This window comes from Eschrichtius robustus, chromosome 9 (assembly GCF_028021215.1).
Source record: "Eschrichtius robustus isolate mEscRob2 chromosome 9, mEscRob2.pri, whole genome shotgun sequence".
NCBI lineage: Eukaryota > Metazoa > Chordata > Mammalia > Artiodactyla > Eschrichtiidae > Eschrichtius > Eschrichtius robustus.
Genome location: NC_090832.1, coordinates 31,778,201 through 31,804,100, shown reverse-complemented (window position 1 = coordinate 31,804,100; position 25,900 = coordinate 31,778,201).

The following is a 25,900-nucleotide window of genomic DNA, read 5'->3' as shown; positions in this document are numbered from 1 at the left end:
TCAAAGAAATACTCTTAGCACAATTCAACCCATAACAAGGATTACTGGATTTTTTCCCCTCAAGTCCAGTTAGAAAACTGGAACATGACTCTAATGGCCCAACTGGAGATTAGGTGCTATCCCTGAGCCAGTCAGTTGGGGCCAAGGTAACTGGAGGAAGGAGAGGCTAATCCTCGTATAGACGCACAATGGGGTTTGGGTGATTTTCCAGGAACAGGAAAGGGACCTGATCAGACAATATGGTAGGTCCACCATGCTGATAGTGGTTCACATAAAGTCAAAAGAGTTATAAAGAAATTAATATTTAAGATACACATGGGGAAGGGAGGCTGGTAAGATAAGGATCATCTATTGCTCAGCTGGGTGAGGGGAAGCTTTCACCTCTGTTGCCCAGGCAACATGAATCTCTGCATCTGGAAGTAGCAAGGGCCAGCGAACCTGAGAGTGGTTATCTCTGGCTTTCTAAGCCAAAGAGAATAGAGCAAAATGCGTCATTAGAACAACATTCCCTGAGCTAAACATTGAGAGCTGAAGTACAGAAAAACATCGGTCAAATAACCTAAGAAAGACATAAGATAGAGGCATAACTTAGACCAATGCCAGAGATCAGGCTGTTGCCCACAAAAGTACATATGCACGTTTCTAGAAGCATATGAGAAGGGTAGGCTAAGTCCAATAGTGAGACTTGATGATTTTAAGAATATCTTTATTTCTTTATTCTAATTCTTTCATATATATTTAATTTCTTTTGTTCTTTGTCTCTGGAGGTGGAATGGAAGGAATTCTTCTGCATTCTAGGAATAAAGGTTTATATTGCAATTGTCTCTTAAAGGGGAAGACCTGGTAACAGGTGACAGGTCCCTTACCCACTTCAGGTCATCTCCCTGAGCATTGTTTGTGGTGTCCCTCTTTTAAAGGTGCTCATCTCCTTATCTGGATGCAGCAGAGAGGCAGGGAAAGCACCAAGAGCATGTCAGGGCACTGACAGGGGATGGGTGGTTCTCAACGAAGAGCTTTCTTTTGTTCAGAAACTGCTGAGCTCAGCTCTGTTGCTGATAATTAACAGGCTCTTTACCCTTCTTCAGGGAGAACTACCTTTTTCTTCTTGCCCTTGGCAGTGACCAGTCATTCTTCTTTGACAGCTTAGTGAAATTCCTAGGGGAGAAAGGAGAAGAATAGCTCTCAGCAGATTCATGAGGAAATTCTTTTGTAAGGAGTTTAAATTAGGAACTACATTGACTTTAAATAGTGTTTGTCTCATTTTGAAAACTTAGTGAAATGTTTTCAAATATTTTAGATTCATTTACGTTCACTTGATACATAAACCATGTGACAACTAAAAGAAACCTTCCTGAGTACTCTAAAAATATATTTAAAAAATTAACATTACAGTATTGAAGAAACTTGAATTTTGTTAAATGTCCTCAAACTGTACACAACCTTACTAAGATTTCATTTTGAAATCACAAGTTTAAATTATTCAATTATTCATTTTAAATTGGAATTACAAGGCTGATTTCTTACTCTAATTGGCTAAATTCTTATAAACATAACAAATACGAAATATTAATAATACACAGATTCAATAACACAAATATTAATGCTATGGTTTTGATTACTTATACATTTTTATATTTAATTCTAAATATTTACAGAATTGAAAAATGCTTAACTATCAAGGAGATATGTATGCCTTTGCAAACAATTTTGAAGGATATCTTCTCTGACGGTTGAAATTCTGTAAGAGTGGAGGATTTCAGTTGAGACACTGATTGGATTCTTGTGGATGACATTGATGGGCCATTTTTTGACCTGTTATATTAAGATCCTCTAAATAGGGTGGCCTGATGGCACTCGTGGTCCCTATTCCTGTGACTAGGTTGTAATTACCCAATTCTTTTATCTACTCACAGAGTATGAGACTCCCTTTCAGCAGTACATAAATTATTCTCTTATATCCTTTTTTTTTTTTAGGGGGTTCTGGCTGAGGGATCTTGTACTAGCTACATATTTCTACATAATAAACAACTTCAAAACTTAGTGGCTTTAAAAAAACCTCTGTTTTATTATATCTCACAATTTTGTGGGTCAGAAATTTGGCAGGAATCAGCTGGTTCATTCTTCTGTTCCATCAAGTGACCTCCATTAACACCACGTGGAAGAGAAAGATTATCCAGCTGAACCCTACAGCATTCATGACCTACAAAACTGTGAAATCTAATAAAATGGTCTGAAAAGTCCAGAGAGGTTTTATTCCCATGTCTCATACTTTAGGAGAATGGCTGGAAGGCTGGGCTTAGTTGGGACTGCCAACTGAAGTGCTTACATGTGGTGTCTCTAGCAATGTGACCGTAGGGTAGTCAGACATCTTACGTAGACTCTAAGGACACTAAAAGCAAGTGTTCTTGTAAGCAAGGTGGAAGCTGCACGAGCTTTTGTAATCTAACCTCAGAAGTCACATAGGGTTCACTTGCCATGAGACTTGACTAGTTGAAGAGTCACAAGCCCCATCCATATTCAAGAAAAGGGGACATAGACACCCCTTTCTATGGCAGAAGTGTCAACAAATACGTGACCACACTTTAAACCTGCCACAAAGCTATTAAAATAATTGAGGTCTTTTCCATTTAACTTGGAAGGTCTTTGACTTTGATGTGCATTCTTTTCAAATACTTCCTGTATGTTACGAACGCATAGGTATTAAAACAATATCTGATTAAATTCTAGGTATATTGCATGGCATCTTCTCACAATCTGGTCATGACTTTGAAAGGTCTTTCTATTTGGTAAAATGACCTCGAAAGATCATTCTACTTGATGAAATCCTGTATAAGAAAATTTCTGTACTTTATTTGCTAATGAGCCACAGATGCCGTCTCTTGAAATGAACTCAGAGGTGAAATGTCCTGGTCTTACATTAATGATTTTTTGAATTTTTCTAACTGATAAATGTGCTATGAAGAATATTTTATGTTCTTATATACTCAAATCAACAAATATAGAATGAGTATCTTCTGTAAGAGAAGTGCACATTAAAGAAAGGTTTGGATTTTATCAGCTGTAGATGGCTAGGAGTCATTCAAAATGAATGGGACAAGACAGCAATCTAGGGAAGACATTTTTGAGGATAGTGTGCTAAGAAAAGATGCAAGCAGGTCTGCAACCTGCTTCATTCAGTCGGACTTGCAGACCAAATTCCTTCTGTTGTCTTACTCTATCTGGTTAACTCCTACAGGGATCTTAATCTTGATTCCACTTTTTGGGTGATTCTGTCCATTGCCCCTCATTGAAACAAGAATTGGTAGATGTTGAATAAATATTTGTTGACTGAATAAATAAACGGCCAATTTCAGAGAATTTAAATATAATAAATCAACTCTTCACACTAAAATTATAGTGCTCATGATTTAATTTTTCAGTGATCAGAAAGCATTTTAAGTTCTCACTAGTACCTTTGGTAATCATTGTAAATAATCAGTTATCATTGCTTTTGCCACTCAACTTATTTTGCTTTTCTGGGTATTTTAATTCCAGATAAAGAAGCACGTACTGTATTTCTCTCTAACTGTTTTTTTTTTTATGTAAATAAGATGATAGAGAATCAGGACTCTAAGAATTCAGAGTGAGCTCACTGATAATACAAACCATCACCAGCTCTTTTCAGTGGCTACTGTAAAATATCCTTAGGAATAGAATCTTGTTTGGGTTCCAGTGAAATGCCCTGAAGAATGCACAATGCTTGATGTGTGCTAAAGGCAAGATAATATTGCAAAGTTGCCATCCCCTAAATTCAGGTGGTTTTGATCTCACTCAGTTGTGCCCTATAATGTGGGTCTGGAGAGAGATCTGCTTGATCTGCCACTGATTTAGTTGCCGGATCGCCCTACCTTTTACATTTCATTGGTTCGTTCTATCTCCATGTTCATCTCCTCTTTCCACTCCAAATATCATGTCCTCTTTGTTTTGTCTTACAGGCTTTGTGCTGCTCTTGAAAATAACCTACCATAGTTAAGGGGGCCCAAGACGAAAAGTTATCTGTGATTTAGGGTGATGATTTCAATTTTCAAAGGCCCTCTAAATATAGAGTCTACTTGCTTGAAAAAATGTGTTTAGAATGAGATCAGTTGTGGCAGGTTTCTTGCTTTCAGGAATCTGAAGGGAGTGCTGAACAGAGGGGAGGAATGAAATGTGAAATGAGTTTCATATTCCTGAACCTTGGCAGGCTGAGCTGTGTCACGGTGGGAAACAATTCAGAGGGAGTGTGATATGGGCGAGTGGATGTGTTTTCTCCTTATGCTATTGCAGCTAAGTGACTGGGGTGTCAGTATTTTGCTACCATTTTAAAACAAAAAGGGTTCCTGGTAGGAGGGCCTCTAGTTATTTTTGATTTATTACCTAATTTTCAGACACTAGAAATTAACAACAAGAAATGAACATGGGCAGAGAATAGCAGAAGCTCTGCAATGATGATTCATTCATATGAATAAATAACATCATTTCAGCATTAAGACAAACTAGGTGTGGCCATTTTCGAAACACCAAGGTCTTTGTTATCTTTTATTTCCTAGAATTACATCATTGTACACTGTACAATGAAGAAATTGTGCAAAGAGCTGTTCATGAACATTAGCCTCTTTTCTAAACTGGTCCATGAGATTTTCAGTAAGTAGTCTTTGGAGGGGAAAAAGGGTTTTTTCCCCCTTTTGAAAAATGAAGTAAGAGAAAGGAGGATTGCTGATCTAGTGTGCTTAAAATTGTAAAAAAAAAAAAATCAGTAAAAAATTTTCATGTACAAAGATTCTAATGCTGATCTGGCCTCCTTTTCCATGGAATATAAATCTGTCTGATTCAGCTAATTTTGCCACATGGTTTTTACTCAGGTAATGCAGTAATTGATTCAAAAAATTTTTAATATATTTTTTATGTTGCATTTGCTAATATTGTTGATGGCAGTGATCAGTCTTATTTCTGATTTTAGTGAAAATGGATTTAGTATGTTTTAATTTAACTTGATGTTTCCTTTGGTTTGGCTGGTCGGTTGCATAAGGTTCCCCGGTTCTTCTTTCCATCCTGGTTACACCTCCCCACTGTGTCATGGTTGTAGAGTGTACTCCTCTGCCCCGTTGATGTTGGGCTTGGCTGTGTAACCTGATTTGGCCATTGGAGTATTAATGTACACTACTAAAGCAAAGTCTTCAAAACTGTTCCTTTGATCTGCCCCAGGTAGCTGGAACACCTTTTGTGAAGGTCTAAGAATGAAGACACTTGTAACGAAGATAAACTGGACCCAAAGCCTGGAGTTCAGCTTGTCACTGCAAAGCCCAGCCTAGATCAGCCAAACCACTGCAAAGTGCAGACCTGTGAAGATGAAAAGAATTGTTTATTGTTGCAAGCCACTGAAATTCTGAGTTTCTATTATGTAGCAAAAATTGACTAATACAGACATTGGTTCTAGAAGTGGCTGTTGTTTTGTTTTGTTTTTTTAAAGGAATTCCTTTATTTTTATTATTTATTTATTTATTTATTTTTGGCTGTGTTGCGTCTTCGTTTCTGTGCGAGGGCTTTCTCCAGTTGCGGCAAGCGGGGGCCACTCTTCATCGCGGTGCGCGGGCCTCTCACTATCGTGGCCTCTCGTTGCCGAGCACAGGCTCCAGACGCGCAGGCTCAGCAGTTGTGGCTCACGGGCCCAGTTGCTCCGCGGCATGTGGGATCCTCCCAGACCAGGGCTCGAACCCGTGTCCCCTGCATTGGCAGGCAGACTCCCAACCACTGCGCCACCAGGGAAGCCCTGGCTGTTGTTTTTACAAAAACCTAATATATATGGTATTATTGCTTTTGGGACTAGGAGGGAAGGTGGTATAAAAACTTGTACAGAAAGTTGGAAAACTTACAAACTTACAAGCTAAACATTTGTTTAGCTATTATACTGTACTGTATAATGTACTGACAAAACATTTGTTTAAACTATTATATGCTATACCCTTGAAGGCAGAAAATGTACCTAATGAACTTGTGGAATTAGAAAGATATTTCAAGGCAGAATGTTGATAGCATGAGCAGGTTGTTGTAAGAAATGACCTCAGAAAAAAAAAACTGGCCAATTTGCAAGCAGAATTGAAAGAAAACAAAGTCCAAACAATGCAGTTTGGATAATGAAACTGTCTCTCACTGAGTCATAGCAATGGCCATGAAGACATAGGACAAAGACAAATCAAATGAGACCTATGGCATCCTTTTTTAAGACCAGAAAAAATTAGAGTAGTGCTAGGAGATCCTTCCAGAAAGGTAAATTTTGCTGACATCCAATTTATAATTGGATTCTTTACTAGTTCTTCTTGTGCCTTATCTAAGAATTTTTTGCTTATCCCAGAGTCAAAGAGATATTCTTCTATTTTATCCTAGAAAATTTATAGTTTTAGTTTTCACATTAAGGTCAATGATCCTTCTTGAATTAATTTTTTTATAATGTGAAGGAGTTAAGATCAAATTTTTTTTCCCTCAATGGCTATCCAGTTTCTTCAGCACCATTTATTGAAGAGACCTTTCTTTCTCATATTAAATTTTATTAACATCTTTGTTGAACATTAAGTAACTGAGTTCTCTGCTCTGATCCATTAATCTATGGGTTTATCCTTAGGTCAAATAGGAAATTTACTGTTTTAATGAGTGTAGTTTTTTGTTAAGTTTTGAAATCTTTTAGTATATCTCTTCCAAATTTGCCTTTTTCATCAAGATAATTTTGACTATTTCAGGACATTTTCTCCATATATATGTTAAAATCAGTTTATTAATATCTACAAAAAATGGCTGCTGGTATTTTGTTTGGGATTGTAATCAACAACTAAACAATATTGGGTTTGATCCATGGGCATGGTCTGTCTTTCCATTTATTTGTCTTCTTTAATTTTTTTCTCAGCAGTAATTTTTTGGGTAGTTTTCTCATGTAGTTTTCAGTGTAGAAGAATTTGCTTTTCCTTTGTTAAATTTACTTTTAGGTATTTGCTGTTTTTAAGCTATTATAAATAGATTGTTTTTAAATTTAATTATACAATGGTTTATTGCATGTATATGGAAATGCCATTGACATTTTAAAATATTGACCTTATATGGGATGACTTTGCTAAATTCACTGATTAGTTTTAGTATGATGTTGATTCTTTTAGATTTTCTACTTATATAATTATGTCATCTGTAAATAATGGTAGTTCTACTTATACTTTTCCAATCTTTATGACTTATTTATTTTTATTACATGAACTATGACTTTTATTATAGTGTTGAATGGAAGTAGTGAGAGTGGACATCTTTGCCCTCTTCTTGATCTTAGGCAAAGGCATCCAATATCTTACAGTATAATATTAGCTGCAAAGATTTTTTGTTAAATATCTTTTATTAGCTTAATTTTCTTTCTCTTCCTAATTTGCTGAGAGTTTTGTTTGTTTTTACCATGTACAAGTATTGAATTTTATCAATTTTTTTTATACTCCTATTGAGATGATCATGTATTTCTCCTCTTAAATTTGTTGAAGTGATTGATTTTCTAAAGTTAAACCAACCTTGAATTCCTTGGGTACATGTTACCACTAGGTCATAATATAATATTATTTTTACCTATCACTAGATTCCATTTGCTACTATTTAGTTTAGGATTTTTTCCCATCTTTGTTTATGAAATACAAGAGCCTAATGTCTTTTTCTAATAATATTCTCTTCAGGTTTTAGTCATAGGGTTATGTTGACCTCATAAATCAATACTTCATGAAGTACTCTCTCTATTCTCTATAAGAGTTTGTATAGGATTGAAATTATTTCTTCCTTAAATGTTTGGTAAAATTCTCCAAAAGAGCATCTGGGTCTGGATATTTCATTGAAGGAAGGTTTGTATTTGCATATTCACTTTTTAAAAACAATATACAACTCTTTAGATTTTCTATATATTCTTGTGTCCGTTTCAGTAAATTGTGTTTTTCAAGAAATTTATCAATTTCCTCTAAGTTGTTAAATATATTTCCATAAAGTTGTTCATAAAATATTTGGTTTTTATCATGTTAATATCTGTAGGTTATGTTCGTTATGTAATATTTTCACTGACTGATTTTTGCCTGCCTGTCTTACTAATTGCTAAGAGGTGTATGCTAAAAACTCTGATGACTATGAAGCTATCTGTCCATTTCTTCTTTTTTTTTTTTTTCATGTAATGTCTGAAACATTTATATTAACATATTTCCATACATATTTCCATACACATACAAATATAAGATTTTTAGAAATTTCATGTAATGTCTGAAACATTTATATTAACATATTTCCATACATACTTCCATACAAATACAAATATAAGATTTTTAGAAATTTCATGTAATGTCTGAAACATTTATATTAACATATTTCCATACAAATAACCCAATAAAAGTTTAGTATTAGTTGTTTTGTTTGTTTTTTTATACTGCAAGTTCTTATTAGGCATCAATTTTATACACATCAGTGTATACATGTCAATCCCAATCGCCCAATTCAGCACACCACCATCCCCCCCTCACCGCAGTTTTCCCCCCTTGGTGTCCATATGTCCATTCTCTACATCTGTGTCTCAACTTATGCCCTGCAAACTGGCTCATTTGTACCGTTTTTCTAGGTTCCACATACATGCATTAATATACGATATTTGTTTTTCTCTTTCTGACTTACTTCACTCTGTATGACTGTCTCTAGATCCATCCACGTCTCAACAAATGACTCAGTTTCGTTCCTTTTTATGGCTGAGTAATATTCCATTGTATATATGTACCACATCTTCTTTATCCATTCGTCTGTCTCTGGGCATTTAGGTCACTTCCATGACCTGGCTATTGTAAATAGTGCTGCAATGAACATTCGGGTGCATGTGTCTTTTTGAATTACGGTTTTCTCTGGGTATATGCCCAGTAGTGGGATTGCTGGGTCATATGGTAATTCTATCTTTAGTTTTTTAAGGAACCTCCATATTGTTCTCCATAGTGGCTGTATCAATTTACATTCCCACCAACAGTGCAAGAGGGTTCCCTTTTCTCCACACCCTCTCCAGCATTTGTTGTTTGTAGATTTTCTGATGATGCCCATTCTAACAGGAGTGAGGTGATACCTCATTGTAGTTTTGATTTGCATTTCTCTAATAATTAGTGATGTTGAGCATCTTTTCATGTGCTTCGTGGCCGTCTGTATGTCTTCTTTGGAGAAATGTCTATTTAGGTCTTCTGCCCATTTTTCGATTGGGGTGTTTGTTTCTTTGATATTGAGCTGAATGAGCTGTTTATATATTTTGGAGATTAATCCTTTGTGCGTTGATTCGTTTGCAAATATTTTCTCCCATTCTGAGGGTTGCCTTTTCGTCTTGTTTATGGTTTCCTTTGCTGTGCAAAAGCTTTTAAGTTTCATTAGGTCCCACTTGTTTATTTTTGTTTTTATTTCCATTACTCTAGGAGGTGGATCAAAAAAGATCTTGCTGTGATTTATGTCAAAGAGTGTTCTTCCTATGTTTTCCTCTAAGAGTTTTATAGTGTCCAGTCTTATATTTAGGTCTCTAATCCATTTTGAGTTTATTTTTGTGTATGGTGTTAGGGAGTATTCTAATTTCATTCTTTTACATGTAGCTGTCCAGTTTTCCCAGCACCACTTATTGAAGAGACTGTCTTTTCTCCATTGTATATCTTTGCCTCGTTTGTCATAGATTAGTTGACCATAGGTGCGTGGGTTAATCTCTGGGCTTTCTATCTTGTTCCATTGATCTATGTTTCTGTTTTTGTGCCAGTACCATATTGTCTTGATTACTGTAGCTTTGTAGTATAGTCTGAAGTCAGGGAGTCTGATTCCTCCAGCTCCATTTTTTTGCCTCAAGACTGCTTTGGCTATTCGGGGTCTTTTGTGTCTCCATACAAATTTTAAGATGATTTGTTCTAGCTCCGTAAAAAATGCCATTGGTAATTTGATAGGGATTGCATTGAATCTGTAGATTGCTTTGGGTAGTATACTCATTTTCACAATGTTGATTCTTCCAATCCAAGAACATGGTATATCTCTCCATCTGTTGGTATCATCTTTAATTTCTTTCATCAGTGTCTTATAGTTTTCTGCATACAGGTCTTTTGTCTCCCTAGGTAGGTTTATTCCTAAGTATTTTATTCTTTTTGTTGCAATGGTAAATGGGAGTGTTTCCATAATTTCTCTTTCAGATTTTTCATCATTAGTGTATAGGAATGCAAGAGATTTCTGTGCATTAATTTTGTATCCTGCAACTTTACCATATTCATTAATTAGCTCTAGCAGTTTTCTGGTGGCAGTTTTAGGATTCTCTGTGTATAGTATCATGTCATCTGCAAACAGTGACAGCTTTACTTCTTCTTTTCCAATTTGTATTCCTTTTATTTCTTTTTCTTCTCTGATTGCCGTGGCTAGGACTTCCAGAACTATGTTGAATAATAGTGGTGAGAGTGGACATCCTTGTCTCGTTCCTGATCTTAGAGGAAATGCTTTCAGTTTTTCACCATTGAGAATGATGTTTGCTGTGGGTTTGTCATATATGGCCTTTATTATGTTGAGGTAGGTTCCCTCTATGCCCACTTTCTGGAGAGTTTTTATCAGAAATGGGTGTTGAATTTTGTCAAAAGCTTTTTCTGCATCTATTGAGAGGATCATATGGTTTTTATTCTTCAATTTGTTAATATGGTGTATCACATTGATTGATTTGCGTATATTGAAGAATCCTTGCATCCCTGGGATAAATCCCACTTGATCGTGGTGTATGATCCTTTTAATGTGTTGTTGGATTCTGTTTGCTAGTATTTTGTTGAGGATTTTTGCATCTATATTCATCAGTGATATTGGTCTGTGATTTTCTTTTTTTGTAGTGTCTTTGTCCGGTTTTGGTATCAGGGTGATGGTGGCCTCATAGAATGAGTCTGGGAGTGTTCCTTCCTCTGCAATTTTTTGGAAGAGTTGGAGAAGGATGGGTGTTAGCTCTTCTCTAAATGTTTGATAGAATTCACCTGTGAAGCCATCTGGTCCTGGACTTTTGTTTGTTGGAAGATTTTTAATCACAGTTTCAATTTCATTACTTGTGATTGGTCTGTTCATATTTTCTGTTTCTTCCTGATTCAGTCTTGGAAGGTTATACCTTTCTAAGAATTTGTCCATTTCTTCCAGGTTGTCCATTTTATTGGCATAAAGTTGCTTGTAGTAGTCTCTTAGGATGCTTTGTATTTCTGCGGTGTCTGTTGTAACTTCTCCTTTTTCATTTCTGATTTTACTGATTTGAGTCCTCTCCCTCTTTTTCTTGATGAGTCTGGCTAATGGCTTATCAATTTTGTTTATCTTCTCAAAGAACCAACTTTTAGTTTTATTGATCTTTGCTATTGTTTTCTTTGTTTCTATTTCATTTATTTCTGCTCTGATCTTTATGATTTCTTTCCTTCTGCTAACTTTGGGTTTTGTTTGTTCTTCTTTCTCTAGTTTCTTTAGGTGTAAGGTTAGATTGTTTACTTGAGATTTTTCTTGTTTCTTTAGGTAGGCTTGTATAGCTATAAACTTCCCTCTTAGAACCGCTTTTGCTGCATCCCATAGGTTTTGGGTCGTCGTGTTTTCATTGTCATTTGTCTCTAGGTAGTTTTTGATTTCCTCTTTGATTTCTTCAGTGATCTCTTGGTTATTGAGTAACGTATTGTTTAGCCTCCATGTGTTTGTCTTTTTTACGTTTTTTCCCCTGTAATTCATTTCTAATCTCATAGCGTTGTGGTCAGAAAAGATGCTTGATATGATTTCAATTTTCTTAAATTTACTGAGGCTTGATTTGTGACCCAAGATGTGATCTATCCTGGAGAATGTTCTGTGCACACTTGAGAAGAACGTGTAATCTACTGTTTTTGGATGGAATGTCCTATATATATCAATTAAATCTATCTGGTCTATTGTGTCATTTAAAGCTTCTGTTTCCTTATTTATTTTCATTTTGGATGATCTGTCCATTGGTGTAAGTGAAGTGTTAAAGTCCCCCACTATGATTGTGTTACTGTCGATTTCCTCTTTTATAGCTGTTAGCAGTTGCCTTATGTATTGATGTGCTCCTATGTTGGGTGCATATATATTTATAATTGTTATATCTTCTTCTTGGATTGATCCCTGGATCATTATGTAGTGTCCTTCCTTGTCTCTTGTAACATTCTTTATTTTAAAGTCTATTTTATCCGATATGAGTATAGCTACTCCAGCTTTCTTTTGATTTCCATTTGCATGGAATATCTTTTTCCATCCCCTCACTTTCAGTCTGTGTGTGTTCCTAGGTCTAAAGTGGGTCTCTTGTAGACAGCATATATATGGGTCTTGTTTTTGTATCCATTCAGCCAGTCTATGTCTTTTGGTTGGGGCATTTAATCCATTCACGTTTAAGGTAATTATCGATATGTATATTCCTATGACCATTTTCTTAATTGTTTTGGGTTTGTTTTTGTAGGTCCTTTTCTTCTCTTGTGTTTCCCACTTAGAGAAGTTCCTTTAGCATTTGTTGTAGAGCTGGTTTGGTGGTGCTGAATTCTCGTAGCTTTTGCTTGTCTGTAAAGCTTTTGATTTCTCCATCAAATCTAAATGAGATCCTTGCCGGGTAGAGTAATCTTGGTTGTAGGTTCTTCCCTTTCATCACTTTAAGTATATCATGCCACTCCCTTCTGGCTTGCAGAGTTTCTGCTGAGAAATCAGCTGTTAACCTTATGGGAGTTCCCTTGTATGTTATTTGTCGTTTTTCCCTTGCTGCTTTCAATAATTTTTCTTTGTCTTTAATTTTTGCCACTTTGATTACTATGTGTCTCGGCGTGTTTCTCCTTGGGTTTATTCTGTGTGGGACTCTCTGCGCTTCCTGGACTTGGGTGACTATTTCCTTTCCCATGTTAGGGAAGTTTTCGACTATAATCTCTTCAAATATTTTCTCTGGTCCTTTCTCTCTCTCTTCTCCTTCTGGGACCCCTATAATGCGAATGTTGTTGCGTTTAATGTTGTCCCAGAGGTCTCTTAGGCTGTCTTCATTTCTTTTCATTCTTTTTTCTTTAGTCTGTTCCGCAGCAGTGAATTCCACCATTCTGTCTTCCAGGTCACTTATCCGTTCTTCTGCTTCAGTTATTCTGCTATTGATTCCTTCTAGTGTAGTTTTCATTTCAGTTATTGTATTGGTCATCTGTGTTTGTTTGTTCTTTAATTCTTCTAGGTTTTTGTTAATCATTTCTTGCATCTTCTCAATCTTTGCCTCCATTCTTATTCTGAGGTCCTGGATCATCTTCACTATCATTATTCTGAATTCTTTTTCTGGAAGGTTGCCTATCTCCACTTCATTTAGTTGTTTTTCTGGGGTTTTTTCTTGTTCCTTCATCTGGTACATAGCCCTCTGCCTTTTCATCTTCTCTATCTTTCTGTAACTGTGGTTTTTGGTCCACAGGCTGCAGGATTGTAGTTTTTCTTGCTTCTGTTCTGTCCATTTCTTCTTTATTCTTGTCTATTTTTTTTGGCTTAATTTCTTTTGAAGCAACACTAGTAGATGCACATGTAATTAGGATTGTCATATGTTTCTAACGGATTGACCCATTTATTATTATGAAATATCCTACTGTATCTCTAGTAATATCCTTTATCTGAAGTCTATTGTATCTGATATTAATATAATCATGCCGAAAAATTAGTATTTGGATGATATAACTTTTCAATCTTCTTTTATCCTATGTTCTTATATTTAACGTGTGACACTTTGCCTAGATGTCAGTTCATTTTCTCACTAAAAAGAAGTAGATACCCCTAAAGAATGATTGAGTTCATGACTGAACAGAGATGAGAAAAAAAAGGGGCAGGGGGTTGGAATATTTTTTGTGCCAGAAATTAAGGAAAGCACTAAAAGTAAAATTGGTTCATGTTAAAAGGATGCAGGAGCCAAATATGGGGTAGTTTGAACATCAGAATAGGTAAGGACAATAATGAGTTATAATTCAGTGAAGAAAATAAGAATACAAGAGTCCGTACTGGAAAGGAAGGAAGGAAGGAAGGAAGGAAGAAAGGAAGGTGTATGTGAGCTCTTCCTTATGGTAGAATGTCAATTGATAAATATAAAACAAGTGATAGAGTTTTAAAAATCATCCCTTAGAACATCATATTAAAAATGGATTCAGGTAAGAAACACAAGTAAAAGTAATTAAAATCATCTATGGTAGTATTTAGTATAGTAGGGGGACAATTTGATGAAGAAAATGATATTTACATTACCTAAAAAAATTCCCCAGAAGTTGTTTATTAACCATAAAAGGAAAAATAGTAACTCTGCAAGTGGAGAACAGAGGGAAATAAACATCACATGCCTCTAGATATGATACTTTGGGAAGATCATAATATCATTTATGTAGTATTTCACCAAAAATGCATAACCTAAATCTAATCATAGGACAAGGATATCTGGATGAAAAAATTAATTTTTAATTGTCAAGGTTGGATATTTCCTGCAGTAAGTTTAGGATAAAAAAAGCTCACTTCACTAGTAAATCAGTAAGAGCTGACTGTGAATGACAGGATTTCTTACTGATGCCATTCATATTCTAACATGATGGACAATTGGTACAGACAGAACTGGTCAGTCAGAAACAGAGAATGAGTATGTTCTGGCAACAGCAATAATATATCTTCTAAAAAAAGTTTTCAACTACTTTTCTCCAAAACTGTGCTCCTTAGACAGCTATTCAGTAAGTAATAATAATGACAAAAACAACAGTAATGCTAGGAAGGAGGGGAAGTCAAGGAGAAAAGGGCAAACATCTATTGGGCTTTTATTTAGTTCAGGGAACTGCACTAAGTCTTTCTGAATTATAATAAGTTCTATTATTATTCCCATTGAATGAAGGAGGAAAACAAGGCACAGAGAAGTTATACTACTGGACCAATGCAAGAGCATCTATCTAATATCTACTTTACCTCTGCAATGAGTAGAGTAATGATTTTTGGGGAATTGGCCTTGGACAAAGTGGTGAATCTATTTGAGTCAAAGGTAATTCAATCACTTTTACCAGTGATTGATTTAAATTGGGTTAGTGACCCAAATCTGGCCAATGAGACATGAGGAGAGGTTTGATGGAATCTTTAGAGAAAGGTCTTAGTTTGCTTTAAAAGCCAATCTCAGTCTCCCAGTGGGCTTGAACTAGGAGGCACATAGCTGTGATTGCTACTGGTGGCCACCTCACAACTGCAAAAGGAACCAGCTTTATTATGATGTATGGAGAAGAATATTAGATAGACAGAAAGAACCTGGGTGCTGATGAGAATGAATTGCTTCTGAAGCTGCCCACCTCTGGAATTCTTCTTACATAAAATAGCTTTTTTTTTTTTCTTTTTTTGCTTAAACTAGTTCGCATATGAGTAGAGTGAGACTAGAGTAACACTTAACTTTAATCCTTAAATTCCAATAAATATTTCATTTGTACTGCTGAGCCACAGAATGAACCCACACCAATCTTTGCATACCTTGTTTGACTGAACATTTTTTATACTTTTTCTTTTATTGTTTAAAAACCAGTATGTTTATCATTCATATCACAAAGGGCTACTTTTCCTAATAAACAAGAAATTCTTCAAATCAATAAGAAAATATCGATTGAATAGAAAAATAAGCAAATGCCACAAACAGACAATTCACAGGAAAGGAAATAAAAATAAATCTTAAATATAAAAGAGGCTTACCTTCACTCATAATAAGATAAATGAAAACGAAAATTACACTACTTTACACTATTTTTCTTCCATCAGATTGCAAAGACAAAACTATTTGATAACACTATTCTGGCAGGTGTGGAGAAATGGCATTATCATATGTTACTGATGGTTATTTAATTGGTACAACTTTTATGAAGGGTCGTGTGGCACCATTGTTTTTTTATTGGAGTATAATTGCTTTACAATGTCAGGTTAGTTTCTGCTGTATAACAAAGTGAATCAGCTATATGTATACATATATCCCCTCCCTCTTGGACCTCCCCCACTCGCATCCCACCCATCTAGGTCACCATAGAGCACAAAGCTGAGCTCCCTGTGCTATACAGCAGGTTCACTAGCTAGATACACTAGCTATCTATTTTACATATAATAGTGTATATATGTCAATGCTACTCTCTCAATTTGTCCCACTCTCCCCTTCCCCCCTGTGTCCACAAGTCTGTTTTCTACATCTGCATCTCTTTTCCTGCCCTGCAAATAAGTTCATCAGTACCATTTTTCTAGATTCCATATATATGCGTTAATATACAATATTTGTTTTTCTCTTTCTGACTTACTTCACTCTGTATGACAGACTCTAGGTCCATCTACATCTCTACAAATGACCCAATTTCATTCCTTTTTATGGCTGAGTAATATTCCTTCGAATATATGTACCACCTCTTCTTTATCCATTCATCTTTTGATGGACATTTATGTTGCTTCCATGTCCTGACTACTGTAAATAATGCTGCAATGAACATTGGAATACATGTCTCCTTTTGAATTATGGTTTTCTCAGGGTATATGCCCAGTAGTGGGATTGCTGGGTCATACGGTTCTAGCAATTCCATTTATGGGAATTGAACTTACAAATATAATTATATTCATTGAAATTATATTTTCACAAGTTTATTACTTTCAGTTTTGTTTGCCATAGCAAAAGATTGGAAACAACCTATATGCCTAGGTACATAAACCTAGTTAGATAAATTAGGGTGTACTATATAATGTAATACCATGGAAGTATTAAAAATATGGAAAAAGTCATCTAGAAAGAGACAAAGTGATATCAAAGATATATTGTTTAAAATAGGTACAGTGCAGTATATATAATGTGTTATCAATTATGTAAAAGGAGAAAATAATGTTTTGGAATTTATATGCATTTGTGTTTGCGTAAATATATGTCTTTGCAATATATGAATTTGCTCAACTTTTGTAAACTATCTCTAAAAGGATACACAGGTAAGTAAGTGATGACATTTTTTGCCTTCAGGAAGGGAAACCAGGGGCTTAGAGGTCAGCATCAGATGAGACTTGAACTTTTTGAATTTAAATAGAAAAATATTTTGAAAAGTAAAAAAGCACAATTAAAAAAACCAAATAGCCATATATATATGTATATATATATATGTATGCACACATATAGACATGAGAACAATTTCTGTTAGTAATTTCTAAAAATTGTTTCAAAGAATTTATTTTAAGGATTTCTTTTTCTCTAAAGCTGCATCTTCATATTATTCTTTAGGCATGTTTTTTGAGTAAATAAGGATGTACATTCAAATTTATTGACACAGAAAAATGCCCACATCCCATACCATACAAAATTGCATATACATGTATATATACTTAGAAGACAGATGTATACACACACAGACACACACACACACACATACTAACCCCTAGAGAGATACTTGGAAGTAGTGCAGGTATCAAGTATTACCCATAATAATCTCTCTCTAAGTGATAGAATTTTCATGATTTTTGCTTTCTTCTTTGTACTTTTCTATAATTGAATTTACTACACACAATGAATATGTATCTCTTCTCCCCCAAAGAATAAAGTTTTTGTAAAAGAATACAAAATATTCATAAGCTGGAAAAATTTATCCCATAGTGAATAATAGCATTAAGTGTAGTATTTTTTTCTAAATTGCCACTTGAAATTAGAATAAAAACACCGCATTTTAAAATAAAAACTGCTAGTTCCCTTCCTTAATAGCATACCAACCTAATAGGAGCAGTATTTTTCTAAGGTTCCAGCTATTTCCAGGCGTCACAGTTCCACATGTTTTCCTGCCAGTGCTTTCCTGGCTGCAATGTTGTTTTTTCTTGCAAAAAAAGATTTACAGAAAAAAACTTGTAAAAGAAAGGCACTACTTCAGCAAAATTTTTAGACTCTTATCAGATAGGATTTGCAGGCTGAACACAACCAGCCTTACCTTAGCCTAATGTAGGAGGGATGGTTTGGCCTGATGTTTATACCCCTTTTCTGGAGAACTGCTAGGTTATTTCTCCTCTCCAACCTGCCCTTTGGCACTGATGAATTTTATTCAAGCTCCTCTTCAAGTCTTGCAAATTTGCCAGCACACTTGCTCCCTACACTATATTGTTACATGACCTCTTAACCCAATAACTCCCATCTTATAATTACAACATGGAAAGAAGTACAAAATTTCCAATGCCAATCACCAGTGTGCACATACTAAAACACCAAAACATAGATATAATACATATTATTACACACAAAGGAAAACATTGTCTTTTTCCTGTGTTGTGCCAGTTCTTCAGGATCAATAGATTTAAACTTGCTGGATTATCCAAAGTAAATCATGAAACAATAAATGATTTAAAAATATGCCTACAGGGACTTCCCTGGTAGCACAGGCATTAGGAGTCCGTCTGCCAATGGAGGGGACACGGGTTCAATCCCTGGTCTGGGAAGATCCCACATGCTGTGGAACAACTAAGCCCGTGCACCACCACTAATGAGCCTGTGCTCTAGAGCCCGCGAGCCACAACTACTGAGCCCGTGTGCCACAGCTCCTGAAGCCCACCTGCCTAGAGCCTATGCCCCACAACAAGAAAAGCCACTGCAGTGAGAAGCACCGCAACAAAGAGTAGCCCCCGCTCGCCGCAACTAGAGAAAGCCCGCGCGCAGCAACAAAGACCCAACGCAGCCAAAAATAAATAAGTAAATAATTAATTAATTTTAAAAATATGCCTACAATAACTAATCTACTCAGTGAGCACTATGGGGCCAAGGACTATGATAGGTACTTTATGTTCATTATCTCCACCTGCCAAGGAACCTTCATTCTGTTTTCCATAGTGACTGTACCAATTTATAGTCCCACCAACTGCACACTAGGGTTAACAGTGCACTCATTTAAAGAATGAGAATTCTTTATACTAAGTTTGCCGACTACACATCATCTAACCCAACCTACAGGAAGGGGTCAATGGGGTGTGTTGGCTGAGCCTGCCCTTCTTTATTATGTTAGCAAAGTATTTCAGATGCCCCACTCAAGACACTCCATTTGTTGGTCAGAACTGTAGTGTGAGGCCAGTCCTGGCTGGAAGACGTCAAGGGAAAGGGGTTGGAGCTGAGGGTCAGCTGACCAGGATGTGGGTCAAGGAAAGAGAATATAAGAGAGGAGAGGAGAAGGGTGAATGGGGCTGAGCAGAAGATGGGGAAGAGGACCTGTCACCACCACCTGGGAAGATTGTGCTTGGGGATGGGAGATGGAGGGAGTGTGATGTAGACACCTTGGCTGTCTTTACTGTGCCCTCCTGCTCCACCATATATCATCCCCACAGCTCTCCCTTATGACCAGGATATGGCACAATGCTCTTAGGCCAGTCTTTTCTCTGCATTCTAACTTCATCCAATATGGAATTGATTGTCCCTTAAAAACCTTAGCTCTTTTTTTAAATTAAAGTATAGTTGATTTACAATGTTTCAGCTGTACAGCAAAGTGATTCAGTCACATATATACACACACACATATATATATTCTTTTTCAGGTTCTTTTCCATTGTAGGTTATTATGCGATATTGAGTATAGTTCCCTGTGCTATATGGTAGGTTCTTGCTGTTTATCTAATTTATATATAGGATTCATGGCAAGAACTGTAAATGGTCTGAGACCTTAACCCTACTTACAGGCTAAGAGGTTATCATGGATGATGGCAGAAGACATGAGATTCTGGGGTCAGAGATAAAGAATATTATCACTCATAGCAAAAGCAGTACATAGACTTTCATGTTCATTTGCGTCAGTTTCCCATGGCCCCCAAGTCCAGGCACTATACAAAGAGCCCTTGATGGATGCCTGTAGACGCATTGAGTTGCATTACAGGAGAACACTGATCTTGGGGAATCTTTCACTTTTAGAGTGAGCCTACTCTTAGTCTTGGGGAGATGTACCTCATCCCTCAAGTTTGTTTCCTACAAACACCATCCTGAAAAAGGCCTAGTAAATATCTGTCAGGGTCTTGCAATCTTGGCATACCAAGCAAGGATGTGCAGGACCGCTCAGAACCCATGGCAAAATTGCTTCTCTCAAAGGGGCAGAGGGTGGAAAATTACAGACTGCATGAAATCTGGCCTGCTACCTGTTTTTTTACTATCCATGAGCTAAGGATGGTTTTTACATTTGAACTCTGAATAAAAAAATTATTATGCCCCACAAAAGAGAATTCTATTCTTCTCATTAATAGACCCATATTACAAAAAATTTTACTCAATTGTTATTAAAATACCTTGACTTTTATCAGTAAAAAATCTCTTTTTTTAATGTTTCTATATAGTATCGTTGATTTTGTTTCTTTGCCTGCAAGCCCTAAATTATCTGACTCTTGACAGAAAAAGTTTGCTGGCTTCTGATCTAGGTAATTGAGAAAAAATTCACAAATGGTCCTGCTTATTTGCCATTTTTGTAACTGCTAATTTCATTGCTAAGCTTAGAGGAAATGTGTGACTAACCAAATTAGTTCAGGTGTGTGCAGATTGTTTTTTTAAATATAATTTTTGAATAGGTAAACATATACATTAATTCAAATCAGAATTTAAAAGGCTTCTTACCAGCTTTTCTCCCCTAGTCAGATTGATCTTTGAGTCTCCCTTCGCCAAAGCTGAGGTTTATCACTTAAAAACACCTTGGCTTTATATTTAGTCTGATAATAAAAAAGACTAGCATGCTTGAATTAGAGGGATAGAATACTGCTTATCCAAACTGTTTTTTATTTGTATCATTTCCTCTTCTTTCTTGGATCCAGCTTGCCTGGATTAGCTTTATTTAGTCCTCAGTACAAATGTCAAACTAGTTAAAGTTGGTGTTTCAGTTATGTATTGGTGCATAATAAATTACGTCCAAACTTAGAGGCTTGGAGCAATAACAATTTATTATGTCTCACAATTCTGTGGGTTGACCAGATGGTTCTCCTGCATTCTGGAGGTGTCAGCTGGAGTGCTGAGATGGCTGGAAGGGCCGTAATGGCCTCACTCATGTTGCTGGCTGTTGGTGCCAGGGGCCAGCCGGGAACTCAGTTGGGATTATTGACTGGGGCCTTGGTTCTTCTCTAAGCGGGTCTCTCACATGGCTGCCTGGTTTTTTATTGAGTGGACGTTGGGCTCTAAGAAAGAGCACTCCAAACCTAGTCTAAGAAGTTACACACAAACCATTGAATTACATTGATCAAAATATATCACAGAAATGTATCCTGGTTATGCAAGATGTTAACGTTATGGGAAGCTGGGTGAAGGGTACACAGGAACCCATCATATTATGTTTGCAACTCTTCTACCAATAAAAATTATTTAAAAATAAAAAGTTTACAAAGAAATAAGTCATGGGGTTAGCTCAGATTTAAGGGGAGGGTAAATAGACTCCACTTTTTAAAAAAAAATTTGTTTATTTTATTTATTTATTTTTGGCTGCATTGGGTCTTCGTTTCTGCATGTGGGCTTTCTCTAGTTGCGGCGAGCGGGGCCTACTCTTCATTGCGGTGCGCGGGCTTCTCGTTGCGGTGGCTTCTCTTGTTGCAGAACATGGGCTTTAGGCTCGTGGGCTTCAGTAATTGTGGCATGTGGGCTCAGTAGTTGTGACTTGCAGGGTCAGTAGTTGTGGTGCACGGGCTTAGTTGCTCTGTGGCATGTGGGATCTTCCTGGACCATGGATTGAACCCGTGTCCCCTGCACTGGCAGGCGGATTCTTAACCACTGCACCACCAGGGAAGTCCCTAGACTCCACTTTTTGATGGGGGAATGACCAGGTTATATTACAAGAGAACATGTGTTATGGGAGGGGATGTTGTAGCAACCTAGTGGGCTTCTAACAGTGTCCTCTGTTCAGGACATTTAGCCATGGCATGAGTTGGAGAGTGTGTGTGTGTGTGTGTGTGTCTGATTTCTAATGCTTTCCCACCTGAATTTCACAATTTCACTTTTGAGCCAACTGTTAAGAAATACTTCTGTGTTCGTATTGCCATCCACTCCTCCTTGGATCACGTTTTTTGAACATGATCCAGAAAAAATAGGTTGCCTTGGGTAAAGTTAAGGAATGGTCACTGACTTGACTACTGTGATGTGCTGATCCGGAGATTGGGACTCAGACACAGAAATGCATCACATGCAAATGGCACATGAGCTAAAGTAGAGAGCATTTGTTCCTGAAAGACCTGGGTCTCTCGGTTGCAACCTCTAGAATCTAGATGAACTGCTAATCATCAGTATTTGCTTTGTGAGCTAATCAATCACAAAACACTTTAAATTTGAAAGCTTGGCTGTGATAATTTGCAAGTCATTTGTAAACACCTCAGAATTTATTTAAACTACATTTTAGCGTCTGCCTTCGTCTTTCCTGAAGTTCCAAATTCCACTTTCTGCTCTTTTAACCTTTCATCATACCCCAGCATGGGAACAGAGGATTTATGAGGGAAGAGGAAGAAATCTGGGGTTGTTTGGCACAGAGGTTCTATCCAAAACTTGTTTAAGAAAGTGCCATATTCGTAAATGAAAGTGATCTATGTTTTACTTCTTGTGCTGTCTATCTATATCGGATTTAGTATAAGAGACATGCTAGTTTTCCAAAATGAACTGGAAAGGTTTCCATCTTTGCATGTTCAGCAAAAATTTAAATAACACAGGAGCCATCTGTTCTTTGAGTAGGACACATTTTTTAGAAATAGGTCTTTGATAAGTTAAAATTTTTTTTCAGTGACTATTAGTCTATTCTAGTTTTCTATTTATTCTTGAATCAATTTTTAAAATTTATTTTTCTAGAAAATCAGCAATTTCACCTAGATCTTCAAATTTGTTGGCAAAAAGCTGCACATGATACTTTATTATGACCTTTCAAATGTATCCCTATTTGTGGTTTTACTGTCTTTCTCATTGATAGTTTTTCCTTTTTTGTTTTATCTCTTTTCCTTGGTTAATCTTAACTATGTTTTTTCTTTTTTATTGTCTTTTTGGAAGAAAAAGCTCTGATTCTATCTATTAATTTTACTTTTCTGTTTGCTTTCTAATTTATTAATTTTATTAATTTCTTTGGCTTTGTGACTACTCTCAGTTTACTGATAAAGTCCAGAAGCTGAGAAAACTGAGTGGTAAAATTTCAACATGGGTATGAAAATTGTCCAAATTGGTGGTGAGGCATGTGGTAGAGAGGGAGGCTGTTGGATGTGGTAGGGGCTTCTGAATGGTCAGTAAACAAAGTTGGGAGATGAGGGGCCACTTAGTTTAGTATGAGTGGTCAACCAAAGACAGTCCTTTTGAGTGATTTCCTAGAAATGTAATGAATAATTTAAAGATGTTTAGAGTAAGTAGAGCATAAAGGACAGAAAGGAAATAAAACGAACATATTTAATGGTGCTTAGGTAGATCTACTCTGCTCTGACTGCTGTCAAATTGTTTTACAGCAATCAAGAGCTTCATGATTTCTAGGAAAAAAAATTACTCAGAAGGTTATACTTCTAAATTCAAATTTATGAAATATTTTGTTATTCAGTGATGCCTTTTCTTCCATCCAGAGCTATGAACTTCCCACATCAAAATGTAGAATCTCTCCTTCTTGAAACAAAGGCAGATTCCTAATGAGCAGAAAGAGGATTTTAATGCCACTGGGAAAGCAAACTATCCTTCTGCCATTTTGATAACTTAAGGAGAATAATTGACATTGAATTAGGAGTGGAGGGCTTTGTCTCAGGCTTCAACAACTAATAAAGTATTACAGAGAAGCAATTCCTTGGATTCAGATTCCTCTGGGATCAAGTGTCTTTCTTACTGAATTTGAATGCAGAGCATATAAAACTTGTCCGAGCATTTAATGCAAACCAGATAATGAAGCATTTATATGTAATGCTCTCAGCAATGTCCAACAATTTTCATTACATCCCCCATCCTTAATTCTCTGGCCCCAAGAACCTGGGCCCCATAAACCTCTTAAAATGAAAATTTTCACATTATTCTCTTCCATCCTATTATTATCTCCTCATGGGTCTCTGAACCTCCTAGTTTTGCCTACCCTGAACTCAACCATCTTTGAATTTTTTGCCTACCCTCACTTTCCTCTTACAACTAATGGTTTTTAAATTCAGCTGTACACATGTGGTTCAGATGCATTCTTGCTTTCAGAGGAACTAGGAGTCACCAAACACCAAAATATATTAGACATTGTGGTAGGCATTGTCTACCTAACAAGATTTACTCTCCCCTTTCCTTTAATAAGAAAATCGTGATCTTAAGCTGGGCACATAACTGCTCAACCAAAAGGAAATCTTAAAAGGGAGTGTGTAGGTTTTTCTCCTATCCTTTCTTTGTCCAGCTGTCCAAAAGAGGGGTAACGGGTCAGTGAACTATAGTCTTTGGATAAGAACAGTAGGAAGCTTGGTGAGAAGAATTACTGTGGATTATGAATTGTGTCTTCTACCCTCAAGTCTTACATTGAAGCCCTAACCCCCAATGTGACTGCATTTGGAGATAGGGTCTTTAGGGAGACCATTAAGGTGAAATGAGGTCATAAATGTGGTGCCCTAATCTGATGGGACTGGTGCCCTTGTTAGAAGAGGAAGAGACACCAGATCTCCTCTTCTCTCTCTCTCTCTCTCTCTCTGTGAACACAAAAATGCCATGGAGGATACAATGAGAAGGCGGCTGTCTACAAACCAGGAAGAGAGGCCTCACCAGAAACCAAGTCTGATGGCACCTTGATATTGGACTTCTAGCCTACAGAACTGTGAGAAAACAAATGTTGTTTATGCCACCCAGTCTGTGGTATCTTGTGGTGGCGGCCTTAGCAGGCTAATACAGGTGTATGGGAACTCTCTGTACTATCTTTGCAACTTTTCTGTAAATTGACAATTATTTTTAAATAAAAAACTTATTAAAGAAAAATACAGTGAGAAGAAAGAAGAGAAAGAAAGGCAGAACACAAAATGGACAGAAGGCATAAATACAAAAGTAGGCTGTGTTGGAGAATGGTTCTTCTCCACCTCATTGCTTTAAATCAACCGCTGCCATTTTTGAATTCATTCCTTTCACCTTCCTGCTTTACCTCCCCTGCCTTCTTCATTGTACTTCCATATGACTAGTCCTCTATTTTGTGAGTCCTCCCATCTTTCTCCTCCCTCATATCTGTATATTTAGCTTCTTGGCTATAAGAATTAAACAAGCTATGTACTATAGCTACTTCATGCAGCCCGTGTTATTTCATGATTATGATGTGATCCTTATAATGTGCAAGGCCACAGGTAACACATGCCAAATGAATGGCATAGACTCTGAAGACGACTGGATTCCAGGGGCAAAGGGAGTCTGGTAGGGACCTGAATGGATTCTGACAATATTCTCTGTGTGTATAATGATATAACAAATAAGGAAAATGAGGTTCAAAGAAACCAGGTAACTTTCTAACGTTACCCCTTGCTATATGATCTGAATGTCTGTGTACCCCCAAAATTTATATGTTGATATCTTGACTCCTAAGGTGATGCTCTTAGGAGGTAAGGCCTTTGAGAGGTAATTAGGTCATGAAGGTGGAGCCCTCATGAATGGGATTAGTTCCCTTATAAAAGAGACTCCAGAGGGATCCTTTGCCCATTCTTCTGCCATATGAAGGTACAATGAGAAACCTGCAGTCTGCAAAAGGGCCTTCACCCGACCATGCAAGAACCTTGACCTTGGGTTTCCAGCCTCCAAAACTGTGAGCAATAAACTTCTCTTATTTTTAAGACACCCAGTCTGCAGCCCAAATGGACGTAGACATCCCCTTACCAATACCAGTAAGTCTACATTAATAGAGAATCCTAGCTATTTAGTTCCAAGCCTCAAAGTGCCTGGCACACAGGGGCACTCATTAAGTGCTTATTG